The sequence below is a fragment of the Rhinoderma darwinii genome, chromosome 1, assembly GCF_050947455.1.
Source record: "Rhinoderma darwinii isolate aRhiDar2 chromosome 1, aRhiDar2.hap1, whole genome shotgun sequence".
NCBI lineage: Eukaryota > Metazoa > Chordata > Amphibia > Anura > Rhinodermatidae > Rhinoderma > Rhinoderma darwinii.
This window is the reverse complement of record NC_134687.1, coordinates 93,911,685-93,938,483: the sequence shown is the minus strand read 5'-3', so window position 1 is coordinate 93,938,483 and position 26,799 is coordinate 93,911,685. Positions and strand designations below refer to the sequence as shown.

The 26,799-nt window shown below is 39.3% G+C and overlaps 1 protein-coding gene across 13 annotated transcripts in view; it reads left to right on the top strand.

The window, feature by feature from the left end:
- Positions 1 to 26,799, top strand: part of TENM3 (teneurin transmembrane protein 3) — a 1,030,160-nt gene that overhangs the window by 503,249 nt on the left and 500,112 nt on the right. The window lies entirely within an intron of this gene.

Sequence of the window (26,799 nt, the reverse complement as noted above, 5' to 3'; positions counted from 1 at the left end):
ACGGATGATTTGTTGTGTATTTACAGTGAAATCCGAAAGCATCCGTCATGTCTAAATTCATTTTAACAGTTAGCTGGGTGCCAAAAGAGGCCCACCAAAACCACAGTAGAGATAATGATAGGTTACGGTGAGGCAACCTGACTCCACCCCACCAAAATACAGTATAGCCTCCTCACCTCTTGGGAAAGCTTAAAGCGGTTGTCCAGTCCCTAAAAATGAATGGCATATCCTCAGAATAGGCCATCAATATCTAATCGGCCGGGGTCCGACTTCCGGGACCCCCTATGATCATCTATTTTGTGCGGGGGTTACGGCAGTTGTACCCCGACCGATCAAATATTGATGGCCTATTCTGAGGATAGGCCATTAATGTTTAGCGACTGGACAACTCTTTTAAAGCATTTTCTGAGCTTATAAAAGAAAATACAGAAAAAGTACCTATATGTGTCTAAAGAATCACCAGGTGATGCCACCACAGCTCAGAAGTAGCTAGTGTTCTTTTTCATTATGTTGCCCAGATCTTTGCAGCAGTTTTGTTTTCATGTTGGTAGGGCTTGCTGTAGGTGATTACCATGTAGGTAAAGACTACAGTTCCCATGATCCCCCTCTCACAGACATTGCCTATATTTACAGCTGGCTGCATGTCCCTCAATTATAAGGTGTAAGGTAGTGGTGTAACTACTCACTGCCTGCTACTGAGACACAGCTCTGCACTATCTGCTGCCCATAATGTGAAATGATCCCTCCTGAGACACAGAGAAAGGGTGAAGAACAGGGAGTGTTATGGAATCCCTAGTTGAGCAATTCCCAGGGTGGAAGTTTATGAAATTGCTAGGTGAGCGATTCCCCAAATGCTGCTGGAGACTGTCGAGAGTGAGTGTGCAAATAAATCCACAATGCCAAATCCGTCACAATTCTGATCAACAGAGTCTAAGGCTACTCTATGGTGTTCGCCAGAGGCCACCGCAAGGCAGGTTGGTTTTTGCTGCATAGAACCCACATTGTTTTAACAGAGTTCAGTGTGGGATAAGAGGTGCAAATCATGCAATACCAGAACAGGTAACAAGACAGCCAGAGGGTAAACAGAAAGTCAAAATAAATAAGCTAGAGGATATCAGGGATAGCAGAGGTCAGAACCTCCAAAAAATCCAAATCAGCAAAGAAGGGGTAATCTAGAGGCAAGCCGAGGTCCAGTTATAAGAAGTCCAAGAAGTCAAAGGTACAGGGTATAGTCAGTAGCTTGATCAAAACACATGCAGACAGGAAAATTCACAAGCAAAGTAAAAGGGGAGGAAGCCAGGTATAAATACTCCACCCTTGCACCTTGCAGGAAGAAATGCAGAGAAGTGGGATAGGCTCAACAAGTAAAACCAGAACCACCCAGAAGCTAGACTAGTAGTCATGTCGATCTTAAAGGAACAGATGTTTCCTAACACAGAGAAGATGAGAGGCATGTGATGTCTGGTACAATAGAGGGAGTGGAGATAACCACTAGTGTGTACGGAAAGTCACACATGCGGGAGACAAACATGTCATGTGATTGCATGTGACAATTGCTTAGGCTGAGTTAACACCTACGTTTTGAATTCTGTTTTTCTGTACCATCATAGGAGCAGGAAAATGAATTTAAGTGGTGAAGGATCTGACACCAATGACTTGCTAATGGGATCCATTGGCTTCTGTCGTGGTGTCCTTTGTTTTGACGGGAAGAGTAGTTTTGATAGAATCTGTGACAGAGGCTCTGGATGGAGCATAACAGAGGCATTTCAGCTACACACAATACATTAGTCAGTGACTAATCTTACTGCAGCTAAGCCATCTGCACTCAAAGACTAGAAAACCTCTTTAACCCATCCAGTACCAAAGACTCAATAGCCTGGGGTACTGCTCTTATAAAGCACAGTTACCAACACATTCTGCAAAATTAAGACTGTCGTTATACTGTATATGCCAGGCTTAATATAAAGGGTACTGGAGTAAAATGTAATCTATTAGGAAGCACACAACTCCCAATAAGTTAGGCGCATCCCTTGCTGTCCATGCGCCAGACGATGAAATCTATGGCAGCTATGAGTAGATTATTGCTATAATTTACATACATTTTTTTAAAGAGGCAGATCAGCTTAAAAATGCTGAAGACGCAAACATATTTTTTGCAAAAACGTAGTCTTTGGTCAAATTATGACTTTTCTATGAAAAAAACTGGCATAGAGTTCAAAATAACCGCCCCCCCCCCCCCGTCACTCTGTAATATTCAATAGTAAAAATAACTGAAGAATTGAAAAAATAAATAATAAAGAAATTTAAAAATTTAAAAAACGTAGTTTTTTCCTAGGCTATGAGTTAATTTTGCACCCCATCAAATCTTATTGAAGTCCATGGATGCAGCAGAGTCCAGCAAGGGACTGTAGCCTCTGGCAGTTTGCCCCAAAAATAGACAGGAAGAAACACTCCTGATTTATTTACATTGCTTTACCCCAGGTAGGTGGAGTAGATGTGGGAGGATTCATTTCTGAACCAAGCAAAATGTCCATTAGATAAAATACAACAAATGAAACCCTTTAAGCTTTATATATACTATATTTACCATATATTTCTCTCTGCGGCACTGTAGACTGGCAGCCACCTTAAGGGCCAGTTCACACTGAGTTTTTTTTACACGTTTTTTGACGCGGAAATCGCGTCAGAAAACGCGTCATAACGGCCTAAAATGCCTCCGATTGATTTCAATGGGAGGCGGAGGCGTTATTTTTCTACCAGCGGAAAAACCGTCTTGCGGGAAAAAGAAGGGACATGTCCTATCTTCGGGCGTTTACGCCTCTGACCTCCCATTGACATCAATGGGAGGCAGAGAAAGCACATTTTGCAGCGTTTTTTGGCTGCGGCGCTCAATGGCCGCGGGTGAAAAATGCCACGAAATTTGGCGTGCAGGCAGAGCAAAATCTGCCTCAAAATTCCGAACTGCATTTTGAGGCAGATTTTCCTCCAGCAAAAAACTCAGTGTGAACCCAGCCTAACAGGGACAGCACGGGGGCTGGAGGTGTAGGCGGTGTGTTTGAAAAAAGAGACTAAACCTGTCTGCACGGGAGATTTAACATAGTGACCCATAAGCAAGCTGACAAAAGCTTAAGCAAAAAAAATATTTTGCGATGAGGGTTTGAAGAAGTCCACAATGAATAACTCTAATGGGAAAGACTGTTTTTTTTTATCTGGATTGTCCCTTTAAATTCCATTGCTAGATTTTGTTGACTCATGTTCTATTCCTAACATTGACCCTTTGCTTGAGCTTGAGCTAGACCCCCACACTACACACTTTATGCTCTGCCTTGTAAATCACGCTGCAATGAGAAAGCAGTGCCTGACATTAGTGGTTTCAGCTTGAGATCACTAATCTAACAGAGACCTAAGACAAAAGAGCGACGTGTTTCATTTAGTGATATTTTAGTCAGGTAGCAATCTCCAGAATGTCAACTGAAGTTTAATAGCACACATATTTTAATAGTAAGTAACAGAGTGTTTGTCACTGATTCCCTTCGCCTTATTTTCAGCTTCAGAAATATGGCATGTTTAAAGCAGAATCAATTTTCAAGTTAGACACGTCTGACATACTAGAGACACTTGATTAACAAGGCTGTCACATTTGACATAACATTTAACAAAACAGAGCGTTAAGAAATATGTATTATTGACTGACGCACAACAGATTAGACAGTGCCGTACTAACTCTAAAGGTATATATATGTGGGCAGCATGGTGGTTCAATGGAAATTGCTCAATGCACACCATGTCTATGGTGAACTTTTGGTGTGTACACTGGTAAAATATCCCAATGCGGCCATAGAATTTTATGGGCAAATTAATACAAGAAGGGTATCCTTTTGACATGCGTTTGGGCAGTATACATGCCCCGGCTGTTCGCAGTCTCCACTGTATTGAAAGTACAGTTAATTGCTGTCGAAGCTTGAATATAACCAAGGAAAACAGTTGGATACAAATTCTATGTTTTCCCCATGTCTGTGTGGGTTCCCATTGAGTCCTCTGGTTTCCTCTAGCAACTTAAAGAAATATGGATAGGCCACATGCCTATTTCATTCAGAGGCATACAGAGGTTATATTTCTCAGATTAGTAATAAAGTAGATGCTTCTATGGGAGAGTATGTCCATAATATGATGCTGTAAGGATCCGCTATACGGCAACGCACAAAGTTTCACATTTTTGCTTGGGGCGCCAATGTTACTTGTTATGCCACTACATGAAGCTACAGTAAATTTAATAAAATTATGGCCTTTCAGATGGAAGGGCATGCTAGGCAATTTAATTACCACACATTAGATGAATGCCAGCCGAGTTCGCCGATTTTGCCGGGATTGGCCAACCACCTAATGCGTATGGGGAAGTTTTAACTCTCAGCCAACTGGCTGCAGCTTATCCCCATCTTCCCAATGGCAACACATGCAAGATTAACCGAGTGTACATGTGTATGGGGGAGTCAGGAAGAATAGCTGTACCACGTCTGACATACATGTTGATATATATGTTTTGTATATTTTTTCTACTTACCTTATAATGCTTGAAGTTTGCATAAATGTGAAACATTCTGTATGACTGCTTGAATTATTGAACGGAAATTAAAGTTCAGAATCTCATAAACTGATTTACCTGCAGGATGTATATAAATTACTCTGCACATTTTCTCATTGAACTGATGCCTGGATTCATAAGATGCACAGCAGTTAAAATATAACTAATCTTTTTTTAACAGTCATTTTTCTCTGCATTGTGCATATCTGGCTTACGTGCAACCTTTTATTTATGTGATCTGTCTTCTTTACCATTTTAATAACCCTAAAGTGCAATTGCAGGAGACACTGGAGGAGAAATGAGGCTTTAAAAGTCTTTGTACCTATCCTTACACAGTATAAAAATGAGAGAGCTTTATTTCTAGGACACAGGAGATGAGTGGTTTATCTAAACATGCATTTTTGTGTGATGCCTTTGTTATATGTCATTATTCCATATCATAGGGCTGGCCCCCGCAGGGTTATCTATTATCTATTTATTACTCTTAGTTAGTAAAATACTCCAGTTTTTGCCACTGTATGTAAACTATGAATTTAGTTGTATTTCTTACATTGTCAAAAATATTGTGAATATAGACAAATATTAAACATATATTGTTATAGGCAGAGCGAACACAGGATAATAAAGATTTCTCCTTTTAAAAAATACTCAAAATATAATATATTTTTTCACAATTTTGTAATTTCACCCACAAATCCCTGAAAATGGAACTCAATTTACCTAAAATCACAGAAAAAACATTATGCCAACAGATACAAGGACAGGTTTAAACACCAGTTCCCAGCAGGATGAAAATAAGCCACAATGGAGGGAAATTGTATAGGTACAAAATACTGATGAACAGCCACTTTCACGGCCACTATTCATGAGGGGGGTGGCTGCTTAGTATTATCATTGCACATAGATAAGACTTCTATAAGGTGCCAGTCACACGGTTATGTGTAGTGCACTATGCTGGCTAGCAGCCTTTGTAAGGTCACACCCCTGAATAGTCTAAGCCATGCCCCTGCACATTGGATAAGTCAGCTAAAGCATATCAAGACCTGCCCTCCTTTTTACCCTGGAAATTGTCCTTGAATACATTAACACAAAATTTTGAAGGATTTGCTTGTAGAAGAAGCACGTTAATGGCAAATGTGAAATAAATAATCGGTGTTAAATATCATGTATCAGTGTATCTTCACCTGTTGCCCAAAACTACTAACTGTGACAGCAGATTTGCCACAGAAAGTAAACTAAGAGAGGACCTACCATATGCACAGCCTGTAAACCTTTAAAGTGTTCTTATAGTTTCAGTTTGTGTGATCAAATGCTTAGATTTCCTGAAGTGGAACTCAGAATCCCCTGCTTCTCTTTACAGGCATAGAGCTAAATAAGAAAATTAAGGGTACCTGCAGCCGCCATTAGTGGGTGCTTATCGCGAATTAATTTATACCATTTACCTCTAGTGTCCGAAGAAAAACAGACAGAATTTTTAACTTCTCAGGATTTTTTTCATGATAGCAAGTTATGGTCTTTTACTAGGATGACTTACTTATGAGTGCTGGTACCTCTCTAATACTCGCTCTTGACAGATCAGCTGTTGGTCAGACTAGGTCCCACATACTTTTCTTGAACAGGAGACTTCTGCTGTCTGTGTCCACCCCTGAAGTTATCAGATAGTGACATGCCTTGCAGGGCTATCAGGGAAATTGTAATTTACTATATTATTCTATATTATTCACTATAAACCTTCACAAACTGTAAGGTCGCAGTTTATAGTCATCTGTAGTCTTTCAACAGGACTACAGACTACACAGTTGTAAATTACTCTTTATTATCCTGCTGTCTTTCTCTCTCACTTTTTTTTTTTTTTGCTATATTAATATTTTACAGTCATTATATATTATGGTACAGTTTTATCTTTACCAGAAATCCTGACATTTTTCTCATGTTCTATTGTTGCCCATGGTTTGAATTTCTAAGCAAATTAATATAGTTTATAATATACATTTATGTTGGTGGAAAAACCATCTTCTTTGAAAGAGAGTGTAATGTGCAGTGTGTGGTTAGATTAGGCAGCAAGTCCGTTCTGAGACTAGAAACCGTCCCTCTAATTCCCTGGACTTATGCTATCATTACAGAGCACTTTATTCCCTGATATGTGGAATGAAGGAAGGTGCTGCTGGCTGGTTATCAACAAATATTTGGAACATGACTTACTTGACTTTTTGCAGTCTTTTAGTGTCTAAAGGCCACACAAAGTGTGAGAAATAACTGATACTCAAGTGACAAAGCGGAGTGCTATTAAACAGCTGTCTATATGAGAATGGCTTTTGTACCCAACTAATACAGACAAGTGGCACTATTACAGTTAATCCTTTTTTGAACATTGATCATTCTGGTAATCTCCTGCACATAAATACAGACAGAACAGGGCGGCATTAGAGCTGCTACATAAATTAAACTTTTTATACTTTATATTATTTTACCCATATTCATTTGTTACTTTTTTCTACATAACAATTCCACATTTTGATTATTAAAATTGGAATTTTAATTAAATACAAAAGCTCAACAAGCTGAAATATTACAATATAAAAGGAAATGAATACACAAGGTATAACAGAGTGCCATGGGCTCAGAGGTGGTATAAACAACATCCTGGCACATTTCAGTCAGTCTGTGTGTTGGTGAGTATTGCTGGAATTTTCTGTGTGCCAGTCAGACCCAGGCTTTAACACATTAATGAGTGAACAGGGGCTGTTTTTCCATCCCAGTCCTGCCATAAAACTCAATTAGATATTAATGGTCACTAACTTTTCAACAAACTTTGCATAAATCAATAGTACAAGCGAATATAAGAAACATTGTAAAATATTTTGAGAGAAAATTGCCTCCTTCTCCACTTACCAGGCTCGCCTTTCCGCCTTCCTAACTGTTCACGTATTATAAATTTACAGCTAATGCCACTTTCACATGGCAGTATTTTGGGCAGTATTTTGTATCAGTGTTTGGAAGCCAAAACTAGAAGAGGAAAATAAACAGAAAAAGTTTAATGGAATGATTTGGACCATACATACTGCATGCCTTGTACCTACTTCTAGTTTTGACTCACAAATACTGAAGCAAAATACCGACCTAAGTACTGCTGTGGGAAAGTGACCTAAATCTGTCTCCCCTGAGGGATCAGGTTATAACTGGCCATAGAAGGCTATAAAAAGGGGAGAAGTAGGAGGGAGCAAGAGGAGCAGAGTGAGAGAGAGAGGCAGAGAGATGCTGCTACAAATTCTAGTAAGTGTTCTATCTCACCTCAGTGCTGGATTCACGGGTACATTGCTCATAACTGCTGTATAATCTCCTCACTGCTGTTTTTATAAATATATATATATATATATATATATATATATATATATATATATATATATATAAAAATATATATGTGTGTGTGTGATAGAGATAGGAGAGCAGGATCTCCTATTTTCTGTTTGTATAGAACACATGATAGCAGTTAGGCCCTACCCACTAGAAAAAAGAAAAAAAAAGAGAAAACTGAGAATTAAAGATAGAGTCTGCAGAGGGGAAAACTGCTAAAAAAAATTGCAGAATACAAGTCATATAATAGCCAGAAGTAGTGTTATTCATCATGTACACACATATGACATCTTATTATGAAAAGTCACCTGAAAAGTTAGATACGCTTTAAGATGATCTTCTATGTACAATTATGGTTGTTGTGGGTTAAAATTGTAGCATACAGCAAAACTCTGGGATTATCCCTCCTTTAAAACATGTATCCTTCCCCCAGACTGAGGAGAATCAGCCTTCTTTCTCTATCCGTCTTTGAACTGGAAGAGCTGGCAGTATGAACCAGTATATGCAGTGAATAAGGGTGCCAAATGTAAATCTTTACAAGAGTCTGGAGGTCTGTAAGGGTACCTCTCATATAATGGCATGATAACAGTTCAATAGCCAGAACACATGTGGGTCACTGCTTAGCATGCAACATGTTTGAATGACTCCTTAATCAATAATTACAAGAGAAAATTCGAATTTTGATGCAGTTTTCCTTTAATGCATGTAAGTCAGTAATGTGTTGTAAATTACAAAAGATATCTCAAAGTTTCAAGGGCAGCATTTTTAAATTTAGGCATTTTTACAAAAAAAGTTTGACACTTTTGGTGTTTTTTTTCAAGAATTAAGTTGCATTTTTCTCCCATAGAACTCCATAGGTCTATGTGTATAGCATTTTTTGTGTGGCATTTGTTAAAATAAATTATGTGTTGCAAAGAGAAACTTTTGTATCACATTGTCTTTTAACCCTTTAATGACCGCACATACACCTTTTCATGGCAGTCATTAAGGCAGGGGCGGACATAGCATTGGTGTAACCTGTGCAGCTGCACATGGGTCCAGTAGGTAAGGGAGCCCAATGTCAACTTAAAATAGTCTTCCTCTGTCTATTAGATTGCATGTAAATACCCGAGCTAAAGAATTGTATGGCTAACAATTACTAATAGATTGTTAGAGAGACTTAAGGGTTTTTTATGATGAGATATTGGAGATCAGGGAGCCCACATACTGCTCTTACACAGGTGCCCTCAGCCTTCTGTGTCCGACACTGCATTAAGGGTACTTATGGCACGGAACCATCTTTTCACGGAGCTGTGACATAAGTCTGGCTCCCCGTGCCGGTTAGAGCGCCGGTCTAAAGATAGCTGGGCTCCTTCTCCAAAGGCTGGGATGGGAGTTGCCTCCTATCCCACCATTTTACCCCCTAAATGCTGCAATTAATAGCAACCATGCCTCTTAAGAGGTATCAGAGGAAGGGTACTCCCTCTGTCACCCCATCGGCATCCCTGTGACACGATTGTGGGGTGCCAATAGTTTTCATGGCAGCAGGGGCCCTAACAAAGTCCCTGAGGTCTGCCACCAGTGTATGCCTATTAGGCTCTGCCAGAGGCAGGACCTAATAGAATACATGTCAGTTTTACACTGACAAGCATAATATACTGCTATGCAGAAGTATTGCTGTGAATTAAAAAAGCGATCAAATGTAAGTAAAATTCCATTATGGGACTAAAAGAAAAAAGGTAAAAATGGTTTAATAAAGTTATTATAAAATGAGTGGAAAATTCTAAGTAAAATTTTTTTTAAAAACCTACGTTTTCCCCTTACAAATTATTTATTATGAAATAACCCCCAAAAAATTAAAATAGAGACACATATTTGGTATCACTCCATCAATAATAGACTTGAACTACTATATGATTTCACCTGCACAATGAATGCTGTGAAAAAAATAAAATAAAAAATAATGCCAGAAGTGCTGTTTTCTGTTCATCCTGCCTTCCAAAAAATGCAATAAAAAGCAATCAGAAAGTCATAAGTACCCCAAAATCAGACCAATAAAAATAAGTTGCCCTGCAAAAAATAAGCCCTAATACAGATACATCGGCGGAAAAACAAAAAAGTTATGGTTCTTAGAATACAGCGACATAAAAACAAATACTATTTTTAAAAAGTATTTTTATTGTGCAAAGGTAGTAAAACATAAAAAACTATATAAATTAGGTATTGCCATGATTGTAATGACCCGCAGAATACAATTATTATATTATTTATACCACACGGGTAAGATGCAAAAAAGTGTGTAATTTTTTTTTCCCACTACCCCCAAAAAAGTTAATAAAAGTTAATCAATATATTGTAAATGCCCCAAAATGATGCTACTAAAAAAATACAACTTGTCTCGCAAAAAAAAACATGCCCTTACACGGCTATGTCTACAGAAAAATAAAAAAGTTATTGCTTTTGAAACGCGAAGTTTAAAAAAACTGAAATATCAATCCGTCATTAAGGCTTAAAATAGGCTGTCATTAAAGGGTTAATTACATGATTTGCCATGTAAAAAACACCACATACAATTAATCACAGGTAGTAAAACACACGATTTGTAAAAAAACGCCACCAAAAAAAGCATGTACTTTACAAAAAAACTTTTTTAAGATGCATATTTTTCCCCAACAAAACTGCTATACATAAAGTGTGTGTGAAGGAAGCCTGATACTGAGAACATTTTTATAATAGCCAAAAAGGCTGATTGCATCCAAAACCAATTTTCTTTAGCATTAGCCGTGATTACTAACATGACAAATGGCTACTGACAATTACGTTTTCACAAACCAGCTCCATTCCAGAGTTGTCCTTATTGTGTCTTGGACAGAACTCGATCCCTCTCGCTCAATACAGTCTTTTCACACTCAAAGCACACTGCGGGGGACACAGCGAAGAAAGCATAGGCGGAGTGGAGAAGCCTTTATTTCAAACACCTTGGAAGTGTTAAGTCTTCAAACAACCCTTGTCATAGACACTACAAAGATGCCTCTTGTGTAAAATCCAAATCCATGTGCATTTCATTAAAGGCACGACCCATATGGGACTGTCTGCCTACAGGGAGCATCAAATCTAATGATAAGCCTGTCCTGCAGTCAGAAGATATTGAATACATGAAGTGGTCATTGTACTGCTGATTAAAAGTTTTCTCACATCTGTTTTTTTTCACACAAAAAAATATACATATAAACATATCCGTAGGCATATCATGCAGAGGTGTAAAGTTCATGTCAGGGGCTTCCATAGAGCAGAAATTCAAAAAGCCTTCTAACCATCCCAGGATAGCAGGGGTTGGCACTTGCTCCTCTTTCCCTTTGTAGGTGCATGGGATGGCACTGCCCTTGGGTTTATTCACATCTCCCTTTTTCTGAAACTGCAAACCTTCTGGAGAGGGAGAGATATTTGCAGATTCACTCCACCAATGAGGAAAACGGTCAAACTGTGCAGTGGCCTCTTCTTCAGGACGAGTCCTATAGTAGCCATAAAGGCTGTCTCTATGGTACAAATGCCCCTGGTTTGTGTGACCTCTGTTCTATTTATGTAGATGACAATTGGAATACTGTAGGTGAATTGGTGCTATTATACGTTTAAACAAAGCATGATAGATGTATACCTTTGCTAAGACAACCACATAGTCATATTTATTTGTTTTGTCTAGACAGATGCATTTTTTCAGTTTACAAACTTTTAAATAGTGACATTGAGAGCGATTTTACTTTTCTTATTTATTTATTCCTGTTCATAGACATGAACATAAACCTTTGGAAATGTTTAATAACAAGTCATAAAATGTCACTCACCCAAGGCACATACAGATGGTGCTAAATACAGGGACTGCACAGTGAAGTGAACTCTTGGAAGTCAAGTGCATCCATTCAGGTCCAGACATCAGCCTCAAGACATTAATCCTTTTATTTTGCATAAAAATAAATGATAAGTCATAAAAACATTAGAGTCCATTATCATAAGCACTGTACGATAAAGTGAATTCATGGTGCTTGAATCTCTCTTCATGGCTGACACTTCTTATGAAATCCCCAGCTATAAATGTATACTATTGTGTCTGTCAGTTACTACTAGATTATCAGACGCATGATTAAGAATAAGGGTCCTTAACAACATACACCTGGGTATAGCTTCATTATTTGCTTTGCTGAATATTGATTTGTGTTGAATTCATTAAGCAAGGGTAAAATTACGAGAATAATTAATGTAAGAGGGTTCAGGTTTGTTTGTATGGCGCTATTTGGACATCTGAAAGTAGTTTGGACAGATAATCTCTGTTGCTGTGGGCTTCAACGTATGGTTGGTAATAATTATAATGTTTAAGTAATTATAATAATATATATAATAAAAAATAATATATATAATATAATATATACATAATATACAATAGCTAATTATTCTTTAGAATAGTAGGACCACAAGATATTGGTTCTCCAACTAAATTTATTTTTAGAAAACTCAGATTAATACTGCAGATTGAGATGGGGCTTGGCATGACTTGACTGCTGTAAAGCTAATGTTCTCCTTCTCTGCAGTGTCAATTTAGTTATTATCGGACCAGCTGAGTCAGATCTGACAGTCTGGTTGCTAGGGATAGATGCTAACAACCAGTCTTTTCTATCAGGTTGTCAAATATTGCCACTCTTATAAGCAGTCTAACTCAGAATACTATAATATTTAACTTAAGGGAAAATTTACAATTATGTAAGAGTGAAGGAAGGGCTAAGGGGTTTAGTAGTCTTAAGGTCTTTTTAAGCATTTGATTGATAAAATAATCCAGGTTTGGAAAAACACTTAAACTGCCTTTAACGGAATGTTTATCTACTAGGGAGTTGTTTTCAGGTCCCACCTAAATTATCTGAAAGCCTTCCATTGTTGACATGAAGTTTGTCTATTTATTCCAGAAGGTCGATGTCTCTGAATGTGGAGTGTGTTGTTATGCATTCTGGCTGATATTTGCTACACGTAGAAAGGAGAACTTCAGCTATTTTCGGTGGGCACACAAATACCTTTCCAAGTGTTAAAGAGGCTATGTTAACAAACTTATGTTGAATTTAAAATGTTATTGTTGGCAGAATTTTAGGAAGCATAGGCTGATTTGATAACTGAGGTGTCAGGTAGGTACTGTCACGACTGTGGAGTATGTGTACCCACTAGGTCGCTCCGCCATAGCAGAGAAGCAGCTGGCCAAACAACAGTCAATAACAGTCTCTCGGATATGGGTACCTGGGTAGATCAGGCAGGTACTCGAAGTAGCAGACACGTGGTGAAGCAGGCACAGATGATGCTTGGCGTAGCAGATGACACTGGACATGGTAGATGACACCAGACGTGGCAGATGGCAACAGACATTGCAGATGAGTCACACATGACTCCCACAATAGGCTTAGGCTCAGGAACAAACACAGCAACAGGATACAGGATATGGGAAGCAGGATACGGGAACACTGGGAGCAGGATACAACTAAGGCACCATTTGCATAGATGAACACAGGAATACAAACAACGCTCAGGCAAGGAGAGGAAGGGCAGAGCCCTTTTTAAAGTCCAGGGTATTACTGGGTTGACTGGGAAACTTTAGAGAGGTGCACTCTACAGGACACAGGAGAGTAGTGCAGTTGTGTGTGTCGACGTCTCTGAGGAGGGAGACACCGCCATGAAGATACAGTCCTGCGGTCGCGGCTGCCTGTGAGTGGGACGTGTCGGCGGTCAGCGACCGTGGGCATAGCATGTACACAGCAATGAGCCAACTATGTTTATACTATGCAGTAAGCACCTCAAAATCAGAGCAGTTGGCCGGGGTGCGTTCAGTGTAGAGAAGGAATATTGGCTACCTGCGGGCCTTCTTGCTTCCCTTCTGGATCATGCATTAGCCAGAGCTGTGGGAGTCTGACCCTGGTGGCCATACATAATCTTCATTTGGTAAGATGAGTGATGCAGTAATTTGAGTGCCAAACACATTTCAAAACAAAAAACTTACAGGGGAAATCCATTGTAAATAATCATTTGATAGTTCATAGATATAAGTGAGATGATCACATCGGTGGCGGGGGGCTGTGATCATGGACCCACATTGATTTCCGGCACAAAGGGGCCCCTTTGGCACTGCTCAGAGACTTCTAATAGCCCATTTTAAGCACTCTGCTATTGAACTTAAAGGCACTTTGTATAAAATGCTGTGCCAGGCTATGCAGAAACAGAAATCTCTGAGCAGTGCCAAAAGGCTTTTATCACTCTAGAGAGTCCTTTTATTGGAAAATCAGCGATGGTCTGAAATCCCAGACTTCTCACATGCATCTATGACATATCAGATGATCATTGTGACTGGATTTTCTCTTTAAACACTGAAACTCTTGCCAGGTTATTCACGCCTTTACAAGATTCATTGGCAAACTGGACACATGACATTGTAGTTATATTTGCAATAGAATAAGGAAACACAGCTGTTTTCCCTTGTGTGTTGTTCTAGTGATTTGTTGACTGGACTTCTTTAGGACAGGGATTCTTCACATGTCTGAAGTGGTTAGGTTTTTCCTGGATGTAATTGTTAGGTGTGTCATGCTGTGTTTCATGGTGGTTATTGGAGGAACGAAGGAGATGAATTAGTCACTTGTAGGGTGTGTGAAGGCTGATGTTTTCTTTTTCTTTACATTTTGTTACAGTGTCATTAACGTCAGTGTGATGTCAGTAAGTGTGCTATGAGCTTGTGACACTTGTTGTATAGTGAAACTATAAAATCTAGTCTAAAGAAGCAGCAGAGACATCCCAACAATGTCAGGGAACAGCACCACATTTCAAATGTATTTTATAACGTTTGGGTAGGTTTGTATGTTTGTTATGAAAACACAATAGCTACTTGAACAAATTAGGTTTAGCATAGATTGTGAGAGTTTTTAGATCTTTGAGTTTGGAAGATCTGAAGTGCTATATTGCTATTATTCAACATTGGCATTGATGCGTGGGCCCACTGTGCCGACAGCGCTTCTGACCCAGCAGGGATCTATGAACAGAGGGATATCTCACTGACCTGAAGCCGTTTCTTTGACATCTCACTGTTTATTGCCAGCCTAACATTAAACAAATGTATCGACCTTTACAAATTGATTGTAGCGTCTCATTAACATGGCCCCCTGTACATGTTATTTGTGAACTTAGGGGATAGGTAAAAAGAATAGGTAATTAATTGAAATAAATAAGTAACTTAATACTTATAATTATAAATAATGCTAAAAATATATAGGATAATCTACCCCCTATTGTAAACTATAAGACTATTAGTAGTCACCAAGGAGTTCTGGTTCCATAAAAAAGCATGAAACAGCAGACTGAGTGCATTTATACTGATCACATAACTCTGAGATGACTTCTAACATTCTTTATCATTTATAGTATTATTTATTCTTTATAATACACACCGTAGCTGCTGCATATCCTCTTTGTGAAGAGTAAGGGTCCTTTTACACCAGCCAATATGGGTTGTGAAAACGAGCACTGATCAATGAGACACCTCGTTGATCGGCACCTGTTTGCTCCTTTCACCAGCAGCTATGATCAGTAATGTATGGGGACGAGCAAACATTACAATGATCGCTCGTCTCAATGCATTTCAATAATGTCGGCAGCACATCTTCCTGTGTACACAGGGAGTAGTGCTGCTGGCAACGATAATATTTTCTGCTGCTTAAACAATACAATCAGCCGACAAACGAGAATTTTGACCAATCATTGGCCGTATAAAAGGGCCTTGAGTGGGCGATTCCTCCCATCCATTGATTGCTATGAAATGCTTTATCCTTTTTTGCAGCATCTGAAGTGTGACTTATGTTATTATTCAACAGCTGGAACACAGAGCTGTATATTATATTGTACACCGCTGCTGAAGAACTTATTTTTTAATTTAAATGGTATTGCACCACTACATGTCAGTTAATCAGTGTTAAGCACAGGAGAAGGAACAACCTGTAAAAAGCCACTTGTAACAGATCATTTGCAGGAAAGAAGAAATACAGTTAGGTCCAGAATTATTTGGAATGTGACACAAGTTTTGGCATTTTAGCGGTTTACCAAAACATATTGAATATACAGTTATATAATCACTATGGGCTTAAAATATGACTCTCAGGTCTAATTTGAGGGTATTCACATCCTAATTTGAGGAAGGGTTAAGGAATTACAGCTCTTTAATATGTAGCTGGCTCTTTTTCAAGGGACCAAAGGTAATTGGACAATTATCTCAAAAGCTATTTAATGGGCTTCCCTCATTAATCCATCATCAGTTAAGCAGGTAAAAGGCCTGGAGTTGATTCCAGATGTGATATTTGCATTTGGAAGCTGTTGCTGTGAACCCACAACATGAGTCAAAGAAGCTCTCAATGCAAGTGAAACAGATCATCTTTAGGCTGAAAAAAAAACTAAGAAATCCATCTGAGAGATAGCACAAATGTTAGGAGTCGTCAAATCAACAGTTTGGTAAATTTTTTAAAAAAAAAAAAGGGCGCAATGGTGATCACGTGAACTCCAAAAGGCCTGAACGTCCGCGGAAGACAACAGTGGTGGATGATCGCAGAATCCTTTTCATTGTGAAGAAAAACTCCTCCACAACATCTACCCAAGTGAAGAACACTCTCCTGGAAGTAGGTGTATCAGTATCTAAGTCTACCATAAAGAGAAGACTTCATGAGAGCAAATACAGAGGGTTCACTACAAGGTGCAAACAATTGATCAACCTCAAAAATAGAAAGGCCAGATTAGACTTTGCCAAACAACATCTAAAGAAGCCAGCCAAGTTCTAGAACAGCATTCTTTGGACAGATGAAACTAAGATCACCCTGTACCAGAATGATGGGAGGAAGAACGTATGGAGAAGGCTTGAAACGGCTCATGATCCAAAGCACACCATATCCGTTGTAAAACATGGTGGAGGCAGTGTGATGGCATGGGCACGCATGGCTGCCGAAGACATTGGGTCACTAGTGTTTATTGATGATGTGACTGAAGACAGAAGCAGCTGGATAAATTCTGAAGTGTTCAGGGATATACTTTCTGCTCAGATTGAGCAAAATGCAGCAATGTTTATTGGACGTCGCTTCACAGTACAGATGGACAATAACCCAAAACATACTGCGAGAGCAACCCAGGAGTTTTTTAAGGCAAAGAAGTGGAATATTCTGCAATGGCCAAGCCAGTCACCAGATCTCAACCCGATCGAGCATGCATTTCACTTGCTTAAAGAGAACCTTTCACTTCCCCATACATGTGCAGCTGAGTGCAGCATGTAATGGGCAGGGCACTGGGGCACTTTAAAAAAAAAATTCTACCTTTCTCCGTTATTTAGATATCGGTGCCGTTATATTTGGTGCCCGATATTGAAAAAACCCTCTGAACTGTCAACGCGGCTTGTACTGGCAAGGGGCGTGTTACAATCACTGTGACACTGTCCAATCAGATATGGATAGTGTTACAGCAAGAGCGAGGATAGAGGAGAAAAAGTGTGCGCGTGTGCACGCGCTCACTCTCACTCTTCAGCTTTCAAGATCAGTCTTCTGCCGAACTGGAAAGGGGGCGTGTCACTGCTACAACAGTGTAAGAGCTGTGGAGAAGAGAGAGCGCATGCGCGCTTTCATCTCTTCAGCTCTTGCGAGAGATCAGTCTTGTACTTTGTAACATGCCCCCTTGCCAGTACACGCCCCATTGACAGTTCAGGGGGTTATTTAAATATCGGGCCCCAAATATTACTGCACCGATATCTAAATAACGTAGGTGGGTAGAAAAAAAAGTGCCCCAGGGTTTGTGCAGCCCTGCCTATTACATGCTGCACTGAGCTGTATATGTATGGGGAGTTGAAAGGTGCTCTTTAAGACAAAACTTAAAGAGGCTCTGTCACCAGATTTTGCAACCCCTATCTGCTATTGCAGCAGATAGGCGCTGCAATGTAGATTACAGTAACGTTTTTATTTTTAAAAAACGAGCATTTTTGGCCAAGTTATGACCATTTTCGTATTTATGCAAATGAGGCTTGCAAAAGTACAACTGGGCGTGTTGAAAAGTAAAAGTACAACTGGGCGTGTATTATGTGCGTACATCGGGGCGTGTTTACTACTTTTACTAGCTGGGCGTTGTGTATAGAAGTATCATCCTCTTCTCTTCAGAACGCCCAGCTTCTGGCAGTGCAGATCTGTGACGTCACTCACAGGTCCTGCATCGTGTCGGCCACATCGGCACCAGAGGCTACAGATGATTCTGCAGCAGCATCAGCATTTGCAGGTAAGTAGCTACATGGACTTACCTGCAAACGCCGATGCTGCTGCAGAATCATCTGTAGCCTCTGGTGCCGACACGATGCAGGACCTGTGAGTGACGTCACAGATCTGCACTGCCAGAAGCTGGGCGTTCTGAAGAGAAGTGGATGATACTTCTCATCAGAGCGCCCAGCTAGTAAAAGTAGTAAACACGCCCCGATGTACGCACATAATACACGCCCAGTTGTACTTTTACTTTTCAACACGCCCAGTTGCACTTTTGCAAGCCTCATTTGCATAAATACGAAAATGGTCATAACTTGGCCAAAAATGCTCGTTTTTTAAAAATAAAAACGTTACTGTAATCTACATTGCAGCGCCTATCTGCTGCAATAGCAGATAGGGGTTGCAAAATCTGGTGACAGAGCCTCTTTAAGGCAGAAAGACCCACAAACAAGCAACAACTGAAGACAGCCACAGCAAAGGCCTGGCAAAGAATCAAAAAAGGAGGAAACCCAGCGTCTGGTGATGTCCATGGGTTCCAGACTTCAGGCAGTCATTGCCTGCAAAAGATTCTCTACAAAGTATTTTAAACATTTTTTATTTATGGTAATGTTAATTTGTCCAATTACTTTTGAGCCCCTGAAATGAGGAGGCTGTGTAGAAAAATGGTTGCAATTCCTAAATATTTTACATTACATTTTTGTTCAACCCCTTGAATTAAACATGAAAGTCTACACTTCAATTGCATCTCAGTTGTTTCATTTCAAATCCAATATGGTGGCATGCAGAGCCCAAATCATGAAGATTGTGTCACTGTCCTAATAATTCTGGACCTAACTGTAAGTAGTGTCTATGTAGCGCCATTCACTTAATGTGAATTAACTGTATAATCAACAGCTTCTGACATTAGAATGTGATGTTTATATATATATATATATATATATTTATTTATTTATATGTAATTTGCAAGTATATCAATAATAATTTCCATTTATGTTTATTATAATAGTAGTAATGCTAATAATAATGCTGATAACAATCATAAGGTAACATTTGACCAAAAAGGTAAAAATACAAAATATTCGACAATCATACATAATAACACCCCACTTGATAAAAAAAAATATCTCACATGCAACACTATGATGAGCAATAATTTTAATTGCAACAATGTAATCTTTAAAGGAGTTTTCCACTCCCTGAAAATTGATGGCCTATCCTCAGTATAGGCCATCAATAGCTGATCGGTCTGGGTCCAACTCCCGGGACCCTCGCCGATCAACGAGTGCTGCTTCCCCGTAATTTCTACTTGCTCACTGTGAATCGTCTAAACATGTTTATCGGCAATTCACAGGTATTGCAGCCTTCCTCTCCCATTGAATTGGGTCAGATTCCCAGGACCCCTGGTCAGCTGTTTTGAAGGAGGTGAGCAAGTAGAACTGAAGGGCAGTCGGACCCCGACCGATAAACTATTGATGACCTATCCTGAAGATAGGCCATCAATTTTTAGGGACTGGAAAACCCCTTTAAAGAACTATAAATGATGGCATTGGTACATTTCACAGCTGACATTTATGTTGACATTGGTCATGTTAGACTCGCATGGCTTGTGCGAAGCTGTTTATGTAAGACACCTATAACACAAAATGACCAGAACCAGCGGGAGCTATGAATTTAATTGTGTTCAGTCTAATGTACTCTGTCTAAAAATGCTTCTAAGCAATTGTTGTAAAAAGTCTTTCATATTTTGCATTACAATAGCATGAATGTTCAAGATCTAGTGCCATCAAGCTCAAAAGACGTTCAAAATGTCGATTTCTACAGCTGAGAAAATTCTCTGCAACAAGCTGTGGGGGGGGGGGGGTGGTTGGGGCATTTGGTGTCTCAACAATGGGCTTGCACAAGGTTGACAATGTAATATTTATAGCAGTCTCCCTGTTGTAGTATCAAGACAAGGTAATTATTATTAGCAAGTTGGATGAATGTGAGCACAGTTCCCTGAGCTTCTGTACAGCAGTTCATTATCTTTAGTCCAGGAGACATGATAAGAACGTAGATAGCGGGTCATGAACATAACTTACAGTACAGAAGTGGAGAAGACAATACTGGTTCTCTTTCATTTGAAGGTTCTAAATCATACGAACATCTTTTGCCAGGTACAGTTAGAATAATTGTTTTGTTTTTCCCTCAGTGATTTATGTGTTTTGCTTATTATACTATACCATGAGCACACATGTAATTGACAGGTAGACTAACTTATTCTGAGGAGTAACTGCAAATGTATTTAGTATGAAAATAGTTCCTAACATCTAAACAGTTTTCTCTTAGGCTTCATGCACATCTGCATCTAGGCTCCGTTCATGGGTTCCGTCTGAGCTTTCCATCAGGAAAACCCATGGACGGAAACCAAACTGAAACAAACGGAAACCATAGGTTTCCCTTTGCATCACCATTGATTTCAATAGTGACGGATCCGGTGCAAATGATTTTCGTTTGTCACCCTTGTGTAAGGGTTCCGTTGTTTTGACGGACTCAATACCGTAGTCAGTTTGGTTTCCGTTCATGAGTTCCCCTGACGGAAAGCTCCGGCAGACCCATGAACGGAGCCCCGACACAGATGTGACTGAAGCCTTTGGGGGTACATTTCCTTTTCTTCTTTTCTCTGTTTGCAATGCTGTTTACTTATTGTTTTATTGTATATGGCACTACAGGTACTCCTTATAGACACATGGTAAAGTTAAGAAAATGTTATACTGTGTGTTTAAAGCAGTTGAGTAAGTAAATTATCTGCATAAAAGTATCTACAGGAAGTTAGCAGGATTTCAAAGTTCATGGCCTATCCTTAGGAAAAGTCATCAATATTAGATTGGTGGGGGTCCAACTCTCAGCACCCCCGCTAAACAGCTGTTTGAAAGAAGGCACTTGAATGGGACAGCGCTGCAATAACTTGCACAGCTACCACAAAAGTAATGGCATGTGAATTGCAAATAGTCTGAAACCTGAGGTAAACAATGCAGAGACTGCAGCGCTCCTACAAGGGACATGGCCCCTTCACACAGCTGAATGGCGGGGCTGCTGGGTGTCGGACCCCCGACTAATCAAATATTGATGGCCTATGATGTTAATGGCCATCAATTTTGAAATCCTGGATAACCCCTTTTAAACTGGTTCACTCTTTATGGGCAGACTATATCCATTTATTACTTTTGTTCTTTAATAACCCATGAACTAGAATCTGTAGAAAATAACATTTATCATCTATATTATGGCAAATAGAATATTATCCAATGTAGGAGGATAATATGATCTCTCTATCTATGAGTGTAATTTCTCTGGTGACTATGTGGGATATCCTCCCACAAAATAGTTTTTTTTTTCTGGTGTTTCTCTCTGGTGGCTACAATGTACTGTAGCTGTTCTCTTACTGCTACAAGTTAACTTTAACTCTCTGGTGGCTACAATGTACAAAAGTTCTACCTTTATAGTATCTACAAGATAGCCTTAATTCTCTACTAGCTACAAGGTAGACAAACTGACTATCTTTTCTTTCTTTCTTTCTTTCTTTCTTTCTTTCTTTCTTTCTTTCTTTCTTTCTTTCTTTCTTTCTTTCTTTCTTTCTTTCTTTCTTCTCAATGGAGAGGAGGTCACACTGGGACTGTATTAGAAGGATAAATCAGTACCAGAACAAAGCTGTGCTGATACATGAGAGCTAGTGAAGGCAGCAGCATCCTAGATACACATTTTTCACATCCAGCATGCATAACTGAGAGGGGCATGCCCACATGAGCAAAGTCTGAAATAAGGAGCAGATCACAAACTGCATAACAGGGGATCTGGAAATTAATGAAGGTATGAAGACCGTAGCCTGCAACTTTTTTAACTCCAGGTTATCACAATCCGTGGGCATGTGGACCCACCACCGTAGCAGGGTAGCAGCTGGCCAAACAACAGTGTATCAAGTCTATACAAAGTCCAAGCACAAGGGTACCTGTAATAGTCCAGACAATAGCAGCGGCTAGGCACAGATGGTATTTAGATGGCAGGTGATGCAAAACATGATAGGAGGTACCAGGCTTGGCAGATGACACCAGACGTGGTGTAATACAGCAGGCGTAGAAGATGGCACAACACGACTCCAACACTAGAGAGGTCACAGGAACAAATACCGCACAGGATACAAGATCCAGGTATCAGGGCACGGGAACACTGGAAACAGGATATGACTAAGGGACCATTTGCAAGACTAAACTAGCAATACAAACAACGCTCAGGCAAGGAGTGAAAGGACAGGGCCCATTTTATAGTCCAGGGTGATTAGGGCTAATTAGTAACATATTTAAGGCCGGGAACGAGCGTGCGTGTGCACCCTACGGGTCACTGCAGAGTGAAGTGAAAGTGAGTGCTGGCGTCTCCTAGGGAATAGATGCCACCAGCACTCACAAGTCCCTGGCCGTGGCCGTCAAGGTGTGAGTAACCACTAACATATGTAAAAATATTTTTTTCTATTGCAAAGGTGTCTTTAGCCTTTAAACTCACAATTTTCAGGGATTTAAATCAATAAAATACATTTTATCCCAAATATTTTCCTACAAAACTATATTTTAATATTATCAGCTTATCCTGCTCTATAACATTATACCTTCAAATAGGACTGGAAGTTCAGCATTACAGGTTCCCTTTAATTGTACAGCTATACCATGCACATTATTATAACTTCTATGCTGTATACATTAATTGTATCACTATACCATACATAATGCCACTATACCGTACACATAAATAGTGCTGCTCTACTGTACACATAAATAGTAGCACTATACAATATACATAAATAATACCGCTATATCATACACATCAATACGCTATACCGTATATATAAAAAATATATAAAATATACCACTATATTATACACATAAATAGTAGCACTATACTGTACACACACACACATATATATATACACATACGTCACAATATATATATATATATATATATATATATATATATACACACACATTACACATACATAAATAGACATTACACACACACATATATTTTTACCCACTACACAAACATTACATACACATACATTACACATACTTACCTTTTCTAAAGTTAGCTGTCTAATCCTTCTGCAGCTCCTCTCTGCACCCCCTTCCTCTCCTGTCCGTATCAAGTTACAACAGCCGGCAAAAAGCTCCTGTTGTTGCAAGGCAATGGAGTAAAGGCAGGAGAGGAAGGGGGAAGGCAGGAAATATTTGGGTCCTAAAAGTAAATAAAAGCAAGGAAGGGACCGGCATCTTGTGCCCTCTTCCCATTCCATAAATCTGAACCAGGGACAGCTATCCTGCCAGCCACCCCCTCCCCCTAGCTACATACATGTTATGGGGAAGTATGGAGCATGCTCTAGGGCTGAGCTCGCTCCATACTTAGCAGGTGACAGCTGTGTAATACAGCTGACACCTCACTGCCACGGACGAAATCAAAGATCACTTTGATTTTGCCCAGGTTAACCCCTTAGATGCCACGGTCAATCCTGACCGTGGCATCTAAATCATTAGAATATGGGGAGCCGACCCCTCCGACGTCACATCAGCCCCCCACGACGCGATCGTGGAGTGCTGATGGTCATTATGGCAGCCTGGGGCCAAATGAAGACCCCCCAGGTCTGCTATCTTTGTACTCCTATGAATTCCTGTCATCAGCAGGGCCTCATAGAAGACTGTTATATATACACTGCACTACATTAGTATTGCAGCATCTCATGTAAGCAACCCAATCGCTGATTCAAGTCCCCTGGGGAACTAGTAAAAAAACAAACTGTTAAATTAAAGTTTTTTTAACGTTCCAACAAAAAAAATACTAAAAGTAAAATAAAAACCTTTTTGCTTTTTTCCCCCTAACGTTATATATATAAAGTTAACATAACTGGTATCGCAACACCTGTAAAACTCCAAACTGTTACAAGCTAATGTTGCTTAAGCCATTGGGTGAATGCCGGTGAAGAAAAAAAGGGTAAAAAACCCAATTTTCTGGTTTTTTTGGTCATCTAAGCTCCCCAAAAAATGTAATAAAAAGTGATCAAAAAGTCACATGTACCCCAAAATGATTGTAGTGGTAAAACATAAAACATATATAAATGTGGTATCGCTGTAGAATAACCCATAGAATAAAGTGAACATGTAGTTTTTACCGCCTGATGGACGCCGTAAGAACGAAACCCTCCAAAAACAATGTTTTGCCATTGTCACCTCACATATAATTATTTTCCCACTTCCTAGTACATTGTATGGTACAATAATTGGTGCCATAAAAACGACAACTTGTCCTGGGAAAAACAAGCCCCATACGGCTATCTCAACGAAAAAATAAAACTCTTTTGGAAAGCGCGGAGAAAAAAAACTAAATTGAATGAACAATAATTGTCCGTGTCTTTAATGGGTTAATATGGCTGTGTGCATGAGCCCTAAGATCTTTTCTCTTGTGAATACAAATGTTTTGCCTATGATTGATCAGGGCTAAATCAGAAAAAAAGTCATATGTATAATAGTTATTGAAGGTACAGATAATATACCCCTTTAACTAGAACATATGTAATCTGGAAAGCTTGGATAAATAATCGAGTACTTTAATCAACCTTGCTCAGACCTTCATTATATGTTAAATATTTTCATAGAATAGAAATATCTCTCATACCTTGTATCTTATATTACACCACTAAGGGATTTGACTTGATTGTCAAATATAGATGACCTCCAAAAGACAGAAATCTATCGCAGTTGAACATTCCAGATGAAGAAGAAAATATATCGTCATGGAAAAGTGGTGATTCTTATCAGCAAGACTCCACTGTAGTCTGAGACCGCTGACAGTAAAACAAAGACTACAAATCAGTGGGATTCGCAGAGAATTAATGACATCTGACAGGTCTTCATTATATGCTGTAGTACATTATATGTGCAGCGCTCTCATTTCTTGATTGCACAATTTTTTGTAAGCCTCTCCTTATACATTTCAATGTGATCTTCATTTAGAACAAGGTTTAATCACAGCATATTTACTCAGGAAGGAAGCATATGTTTTGTAAGCTATACCAATATTTCTAAAAGAAAAACATAGAACGTCCATTAGGAGCAAGATGCATAATGAATATCTTAGTGAAATGATGGACTAAGTATGAAACCAGTAACTTATCCCACTTATCCGCTATCCTGTGTCATACAAGGGATTGTACATCGTAAGGAGAAGAAAATTGCAGTAACATCTAAAACTTTTAATATGGTCCAAAGGTTGCAAGCGATCTTGAGACCTACACATGGATGCCCAAATAGATGAAGAGGGACAATGAATTGTTATTTATTGCACAATGTTGTAGGCAAATATGTTACTATGCAAAATAATACTTCATTATTGTACATTATATAGATACAAAACAGTATGTTGTCATTATCAATGGTCTACATTTGTCTCAGTTGGGTAAGGGTTCCGTCGTTTTGACGGAATCAATAGCGTAGTTGACTACAGAATTCATTCCGTGAAAAACTACAGAAACCATTTGCACCGGATCCGTCACCGTTGAAATCAATGGTGATGCAAACGGAAGCCTATGGTTTCCGTTTGTTTCAGTCAGGGTTCCGTTTTGACGGGAATCTCCGACGGAACGTCGGAATGGAACCCTGACGCAGATGTGAATGAAGCCTTAGCCGTCTGTATAAAAAAACATAACCTTAAATCAGTTACACATACTCCTTCAATCTGGGGGCCATGAATACACTACTTCATCATACTGTTTAAAACAATAGACGTTCCTTTCTTCAATGCCTGAGACGCATATGTGAGCTGTTTGTGACCCTAGAAGAAGCACAATAGCAATTTGTTAAAAAAAAAATTAGTATAGATAAAATGTGTCAAACCCGGGCTCCACTCCAACTTTACCATGATTTCTGTCTGATATACTGGGGCAGCCGTCTGTTGTTATAAATGAATATATATCTATACACATATGTTTTATTTGTATGCAATATAGCAAAGGCATTCACGGGCAAAGAAAACACCTGCTGTTCCTATACGTCTGCAGTTAGCGTGTCATAGTAAACTGCCGCCGAGCCTGACTTGTCTGCTACCCTTGTATGCAAATGCCGCCTATAAACTCTTTCCATAGTGGACTCGAATTTCTTGAAGGTTTTGCCACCCACATCATAGTTAGTTTGTACAGGTCTCTGAATGTTTAAGGGTTAATTTCTGCGTGGATAAAGGGAATCTTGGAGACATTGATTGGGCAGGTCACAGGCGGTATATGTGATAGGAAAGAGACATCTAGTCTCCAGTGTGGATGTGGAGCTGGCATCAGTTGTGCAAGCAACTGTTTGCTGCCCGTCTTCCGATGCCAACTGAAAGTCATGGACTAGCAGCAGCTGCCAACTGCTGTAAGAAATTTTAGTGAAAGTCAAAATATCCAGAAATGAAAATATAGAAGCGCAAAAAGATACGTCTTACATTTAAGATTAATTTGTTATATTTTGTATGTTCCTCGAAGAAAACAGCTTGTATAATAATTACGTTTGGAGGATAAAAGGGCAACGCCACCATTTATTTTTC